The following is an 8,422-nucleotide window of genomic DNA, read 5'->3' as shown; positions in this document are numbered from 1 at the left end:
AGGAATAGAGAAAAACTTTAGTTAGCAAACAGTCAGTGAAAAAACTCAGAGAGATTCAGACGTCGGGAAGCGAGACGTCACTTCAAGGAAAAATGTGAGACTTTGAATTCTTGGTGATGGAACACGGCCGTGTGAAGAATAAACCATTATGTTTTTTGTAAAGCTCGTCTTGTGTCTTATGATTCCTAAAGAAAGGTAAAGTCCAATTGTATTATATATTTGTGTTAATATATGTCTTTACATACCCGTCTCAACATCATAATGTCTGAACTGTTTGAACACTGTGTCCTCACTCAAAGAGCTTTTTTCTCCTTCTTCCATCAGCAAGATCTAAGAAAGAACATTTTAATATATAAGAATTATAATATGAACTATCTCTCTAAGTCTCGTACAACAACTTATACAACTTCTCTCTCTCTCTGAGGACTACAACATCCCTCTCTATAATAAGACAAGAACTCTCACTAAGAAAAAGCATCACTTATAATAAGACTCTTACTTTATCTCTCTAAGACTCTCTTTTAATGAAACCCTTATGTAACATTATACATATTTGGTGCCGTGACCAGGATAGCAGAGAGAGGAGAGAAAAAGGCAACAGAACGTCGCTGAAGACCGTATCGTTGAAACGTCATTCCCTCCTCAGATCACTGTGAGAACGCTGTTACTATCGCTGTGAATTTCAAAACCACCAAAAGAAAAAGACGAACTGTTAAATTGTAAATATGTATGATATTGTAAAATATAATTTTATACAAAAAACAACGCAATTGTGACTTACGTCTTTAATTCGTTTTAAGTTACGGCTGATCGTTCTAAGTTGTCAACCGATTTGTTTTCAGGTTCAACATTGTTATGACATTTTTTGACAATTGACGAGAGGCAAGATAAAGAAAAAGTGCCAGTCTAAGGTGAGATAACTCACTAGTCTTAACTCGTTGTCATGACAACCGCTTAGTAAACAGGTGAAACCACGGACGATCGACGTAATTAAAACTGCTGTGTGCCACAACCAGGGGGTCCTACGAACTACTACGATTCCCAACCTGGGGGCCACACCACAATACAACAATATCTCCATTATTTATTCACCGATTGCCCTTATTTTACAGGACATGGCAGGATCAACGACAGTGAGTACACCAAGACCCCAGTGGGAGCTGGGACAAAGAATACACTGTGTTAAATTTTGCTACGAGACAGGCTCGTTTAAGAAAACACAGGAACGGCCCACCAAAAACTTGTTTATGTTGGAGTTAAAGACGAATATATTGTAGTCAGCTTAAAGCAGGAAAACGGAGACAGTTCCACAGGTATGCTGTTCTAAGAAAGAAACTTTGTTCATGGAATCCACGTTTGGGTTTAAGTACAGATAAAGAGTGAGGGAAATTATTGCAAATGTTTTCAGCTAAACGAGTGTTTCTCGTGAATATTTGGCGAGGGTGACATAGATTAGAGCTCAGTCAAGAACTTGCCATGAAAATAACGATAAAGCAGAGGCAGGCTTGCAACGTCTCTTCTGTGAGAAAATGGTTGCAGGGAAGAGAAAATGGGATCCCCTCCTAGGATAGGAAGTCTATTTTGTACTCTGTCAAGGAAGGATAAGCCCTTCTTAGTAGCTCCTGCCCAGATGTGGCAACAGTACTCAATCTTTGGATGTACCTGGCTCTTATATAGTTAGAGGACTGCTTCAGCAGCGAGATATCTACTGGATCGATAGAAGGATCTCCCATTTTTCCAGCGAAATGGTAACAAATTTGATGTATGTGTTCCATTTAAGATCAGGATTAAAGGCCAAGCCCAAAAGCTTGTCCAAACATGGAGCGTTCTCAAGAGGAGAGCCATTCATTTCAATTGATACCAGATGGGGATAAGAGCGTTGACGATGTAAAGATAGAAGTTTGGTTTTAGATGCATTAAAAGAAAATAGCCACTTTTTCCTCAGTGTACCACATGCTCAACATCAGAGGAGTGAGAACTTGGTCGTTTACGGCCTTTGATGTGCTGTCATAGATGGTAATGTCGTCAGCATAAATGTCTACGCATGATCTAAGGATGTGATTTGGAAGATCATTAATGTAGATCAGGAAGAGAGATTGGCCCAGGATGGATCCCTGAGGGACTCTAACGTTTATATTATGAGCTTCTGGTTTCTGCTCATCAACCAATACTCTTATGACCATATCAGAGAGAAATGATTTAATAATTGAGACGACATTTCCAGCTATACTATAGCTGGAGATCTTGTGAAGTAGACCTTTATGCCATACTCTATCAAAGGCTTTGGATATGTCCAGAGCAATTGCCTTAGAAAGGATTCGCTAATCCTATGATATATAGCTTTTAGTACATCTTCTGTAGATATAGCAGAACGGTAACCACATTGCATGTCACTAAGAAGATTATATTTGCTGAGGTGTTTAACTACTTCTCTATTTAACACAGATTCCAGCAACTTACTTATGATGCATGGGATACATTAGTCTGTACTGAAAAGGCTTTGATATGTTAAGAGCAATTGCCCTAGAAATGTAGCCTCCGTTGAGAGATGTGCTAATCCTATGAGATATAACTGTAAGCACATCTGCTGTAGATCTAGCAGAACGGAAACCATATTGAGTGTCATTAAGAAGGTTATCTTTATTGAGATGGTTGATTACTTCTGTATTTAACACAGATTCCAGCAACTTACTCATGACGCACAGGAGACTTATTGGCATGTACTGAGAGGGGGATGAGCGATCACCTGAATTCTTAAATACAGGGCATACTGATGAGATTTTCCAGGGTGATGGGAAACTATTCTCCCGAAGACAACGCTTAAATAGCTTTGTAATATGGGTGCTAGTTCTGGTTGAAGCATTTTCAGCACTATAATTGGAATACCGTCAGGGCCAGTTGCTTTACTGGAATTAAGTTTTTTTTTATTAAGTTGGCAGCATCACGAACATATATTTGTATGTCGCATAGCGTGTTTTCTGATCCAGTAACAACACCAATACTTTACATACAGAGGGTTGACGGCTTTGATCGCATAAGGTTGAATTTGCTGCAAAGTTTTTAGCAAAGAGTTTGGCTTTGACAATGCTGACAAGATTACCTCAGGTCCATTGATGATGGTTGGGATAGAGAACACTCTTCTGTTTAGGATCCTGTTTTCTATTTCTGATGGAAACAAAGTCGCTGCTCAGCTACTTTGGACTTGACAGACTGAGCATACAACTCTCTTGCATTCTTCATTCCTCTTTTACAGTGGTTGCTGGCATCGCTGAAAGCGTATGTTGTTACAGTACATCTGTTACGTTAGAAGCAATGGAAAAAAGTGATTTCTTTGCGAAATGGCAGCAACACATTCCGGGGAGAACTACAGCTTGCTGTTAGTTTTTTGCTGGAATTTTTCAGAGGGTATGAAACAGTTTATACATACAATTAACCATTCCACCAGGTCTGATACTATAGAGAACACATATCTTTAAACATGGAACGCAGAGGTAGATCTGATATAGATTTACGGAAGCTATCCAAGTCAGCCCTAGAGTATTGATATACTGTACGATGGAGAGGTACATCTGTGGACATATTACATTTCGTTTTTATCTTTACGTATTAAACAGAGTGGTTGGAAGATCCCAGTGGAGACAGGACGGAAGATGAAGATAGCTCAGGGACAGTTGTAAGAGAAAGGAGACGTGCATACTGACTGTCAGACTCGGGCATACGGATGGGTTGAACAATCTGAGTGAGGTCATAAGCAATGGAGAAATTGTGACAGAACCTCCCCTCATAGTCTGTCTTGGTTGAGTGGGTTAACCATTCCACATTGTGAACATTGAAGTCTCCACATTCATGAAAGTTAGTCGAAAGATGAGCAGACAGGATGTGGTCAATTCTCTCAGATATGCTTTTAAAGATAGTAACTCCGCTGTTGTGGGGACGAAAGAGAGCAAATATAAACGCAGTAGTGTGAGCAAGTGCAACATTGAAGTCCATACAGACTAATTTAGGGTATTCACTAGAGATATCCCTATCACATAGAAAGCCATTTTTAATGTAGGCACACATTCCATGCTCATAATTACAAACTCATTTAGAGAAATAGTCGGTCCAATGCTAGTTTCGTTTAGGAATAATACTCTGGTTCAGTCACCTGTAATTGGATTTCAATCTCTGGAAGGTTGAAACGTAGACTACTGATATTGGAAAAGGAGACATGGTAATGAGGGTCTACGTTGGAAGTTGGAGATCTGGGTTTAATGGTGTATTTTTCTGGAAACTTTTCATTATGTTTTTTTGGAGTTGTGTAATAAGTCGACAGACTTGCTTAGAACAAGGCAGAGAAGGAAAGTAAAGAGCAAAAGAAACGAATGATAAGATAAAGCCGTAGCAACTACCCTTTACTGCATCGATAACCAGTTAAAAAGAGTTAGAAGACACCAACTCATTATGTCATGATTTGGATTCATGAAAAGAATTGTGCATGCTTTAGACATGCATTATACACACACGATGAGAATACAAGAACACTTTATAACGTAACGAAGCCAATCAAACGGGTTGAAAAAATCACACAATTTTTTACGTGCCATAAATAATTACGAAACAAAAGGATAACGCTTCCGATTTAAACAAAAACGATAAATATGAACCATACTTGCGAGCTCTTTTAAAACAAAAATGTGGTATAACTGCACACAATAAATCGCCTCAAAAATAATGACGAACTTCAAATAAAAAAGATAAAGGTTGGAAGGTGTTACCAAGAAGACCTACGACGTTAAGTTTCAAGGATCGCCGACTAGACGAACGTCTAGACGTCTAGTGGTCCAGTCAAATACTAAAACGTGTGTAATGTTGATTGGCTGATTCTCAACAATCACTGCCATTCGTAGTTGTTGTCGTCTCACCACGTTCACCAATTAAAAGAATATATATACCATTCGATACGGACCCGAATATGAAAGATCAGATAATAAATAAACGTAGATTTATAAAATCAAAAAATCCAACTTTGATCGCCCTTCGGGGCCCGTAGCGCAGTTGATAGAGACGTTGAATCTCTACAGTTCCAGATGAGCATTGTCTGAAGATAGCGGTTTCAATCCTACCCAAAGCCGGCCAGAGGCTTACTTGGCCAAAACGTGATGAGACGACAACAACTACGGATGGCAGTGATTGCTAAGAATGCAGTTAGGAGATTCGAAGTTCCTATCCGTCGTGGTTACCACCTGACGATGGCCAGAGGAATAGTTGGCCGAAACATCGTGAAACAACAACTAATAAAGATGAGAATAATAGTCCGCAATAAATAAATTAATATAAATAATACTCATCTCAATAATGAATTCCAATTAAAATACTACAACTATAAAAGTTGCATAACAATCTGCCGAGTAGTCCATAGACACTTAAAATGTCAAAAAGGAGAAACAACAGAATAGAGTTGAAGAAATATAAATACATATCAACTTTGACGTTACAATGGGTTTCTTTGATGCAGCAGATGTGTGAAAACTAGTTGATAACCTGCTAATAATTTCAGTAGAAAAGCAGACAACAGCATGAATTTGTCTTGCCACTAAAGGCTAGTCCTCTTAAGCCAATTGTTATAAACCTTTTAAAAATGAATATTTTCATTGGCATAATTTTCAACGTAATTTACAAAACTTATAAATAATACAAGAAACCCAACAACACTTTCATAAAAAAATGTGGAAAACACCCGCGCACAGCAGTCAAACTAATTAGCACAAAAGCAAAACACAGAACTCACTGCAACGTTGACAAATATAAACATATTGAACCAGTACCAAATAAAATTACAAACAACCCAGAAAATAGTATTTCTCTTTCGGAACATTTTTTGCCTTGTTTTAGTAACTTATATTACCGTCTTAAATTATCCATTCGAAATGTATATGAGATTTACAATAGACAGGTTGGTTGGTTCTTTTTATTTTACGGCATATCAACCCTTTTCAGGTTATTTAACGCCGAATCCAAGGATTTTGAAGACATTTTTTTTAATAGAATATATTTGTTGTTTTCAAGTCGGATTCTATTTAACCCATAGTTGGGACCTTAACAGTTACTACCACTCTGCAATGACAATTAAAGGGTGGCTCCACACTCCCCAAAGCCCGCAAGCTGGATCCACACCACTGGATATAGTTTAAGGTCATATCTAGGACCACAATAGACAGAAATATATTAACTTAATGAATAGAGTAGAAACAATGAATGTATAGCAGGACTTAAAAACGTTCTACTATTTTTCTCACGTAGGGGAGTTGGGTACGCGTTTGAGCTAGGGCTGTGTTCACAAACTCAGCCATCAGAAATATATCAAAACACGCGGGAATATTAATACCAGGTAATAGCCTGACGTATCATTACGAGGATAAAACCTAATTGAAATATATATTTTCATAACTTACTACCTACATAATTTACTATCTAACGTTATCCACGTATTGAGAAATGTTGATGTTAATACTGAAAAAAAACAGCATTTCATGCAGAAACATGCACTGATGATTCAGGACGGATGAAACACTAATTTCTGAAGGTACGAAAACTAATTATTTATGATTATTTCTACACTTTTAAAAAGCACGTTTCTTACCTGTTTAGTACTGCCTTTGAAAGAAAAGTCGGTCAGTTAGCCTACGTGCGAGACCGCTTGATCACTGTGGCTCGACATTTAATAACATTTATGCTTTTATAAATGTTTAGTTTCACTTGAATATCGTTGCGGTAGATGGTGACACTGGAGTAATATTCCTTGCAAATAAAGACAGAGATGGCTTCGTCGTGGGGGTACAATTCTTCGACCAGCGGCAATCTCGTGATTTCCTGCACTTATGATTCCGAAAGGATGAAATAGTAGTGTTTGTGGTTAGTAAAAATAATTATTTACAATCATAATTATATATATATATATATATATATATATATATATATATATATATATATATATATATATATATATATATACAGGGTGATCCCCCCAAAACGGGCTCCAACTCTAATTAGGCCCCGTTTCTTAGTGTTTTGTGCGAATGAAATGAAGCTTCGGTCATAACTAGCTTATTATATTCAAAACATCACATCAAAACACTAGGGTCTTCTGTTTTTTTTTGGGTCACCCTGTATATATATATATATATATATATATATATATATATATATATATATATATATAGAGAGAGAGAGAGAGAGAGAGAGAGAGCGTTCCAAAAATCTTCGGCACATTTTGACATTGAATATACCAGGAATTATTAAGGATATAAACACGAATCTGGTATATTTGAAAGCTTGTAATCTCAAGTTTCTATCGAATGTTCACAGATGTTCAATGTGAGCACCATTGATCACACGACACACATCAAGCCGATTGTCCAATTCTTCCCAAACGCGTCCCAGCGTTGCGTTTTCAATAGTTGCAACATCTCTTATTCGGGCTTTCAGCTCATCCACGTTTCTAGGAATGGGAAACACACAGACTTGTCCTTTCACAAATCCCCTCAAAAAATATCACAAGGCGTGAGTTTATTTTTGCGAAATACACATTAAACAGGTGTTAATGATTCAGTTTTTGCAAATTCCAGCATACCATTCCTGGTTGAGTGCACTGGATCTGAAAAAAAAAAAAAAAAAAAAATTCATTTCGCTTTAAAATGTAACCACTTTCATCTTACTACCATTCATAGTTAACCAAATATGGGGACTTGAAATGTGCCCAAGACTTTTCCAACCCCCCTATATATATATATATATATATATATACATATATATATATATATATATATATATATATATATACATTGCAATCATGAAATGAAGGCCAAAATTCATGATTAAAACGTTAAACCAATGTTTAAAATAAAGTAAAGGGGTGAAGAGAAGAAAAGAAAAGAAAAAAACTTCCCCACTTTTTTCTCTTTTTTATTTTCTTCTCTTCACCCCTTTACTTTATTTTAAACATTGATTTAACGTTTTAATCATGATTCCTTTCGTGATTGCATTATATAAATTTTGAATTTTGTACACCGAAAAGAATCATTATATATATATATATATATATATATATATATATATATATATATATATATATATATATATATAATATAAATACTTCATTTACTCACATAAAATTAATATACGAAAGTATAGATTTATGCGTAAACTTTAAGTATTTACTTCAAAAGTGCTCAATACGTAGGTAGAGCTAGTTAGTAATTTATAAAATATATATGGCGATTAAGCTACACTGAATATTCGGCGTTTCATCCACTATAGGATTCGTCAGGCTTATGCGCGAATTCTGTGGTTGTTTCTTGCTTTTATATATGTTGAGGATTTTAGTTAGCCAATCAGCTTTCTAGTATCCACCGCGCCCCTTCCTATCAGCCAATGGGCATGC

This window comes from Euprymna scolopes, chromosome 16 (assembly GCF_053919585.1).
Source record: "Euprymna scolopes isolate OS-2025 chromosome 16, ASM5391958v1, whole genome shotgun sequence".
NCBI lineage: Eukaryota > Metazoa > Mollusca > Cephalopoda > Sepiida > Sepiolidae > Euprymna > Euprymna scolopes.
The sequence above is the reverse complement of the archived record's forward strand: the minus strand, read 5'-3'. Positions refer to the sequence as shown.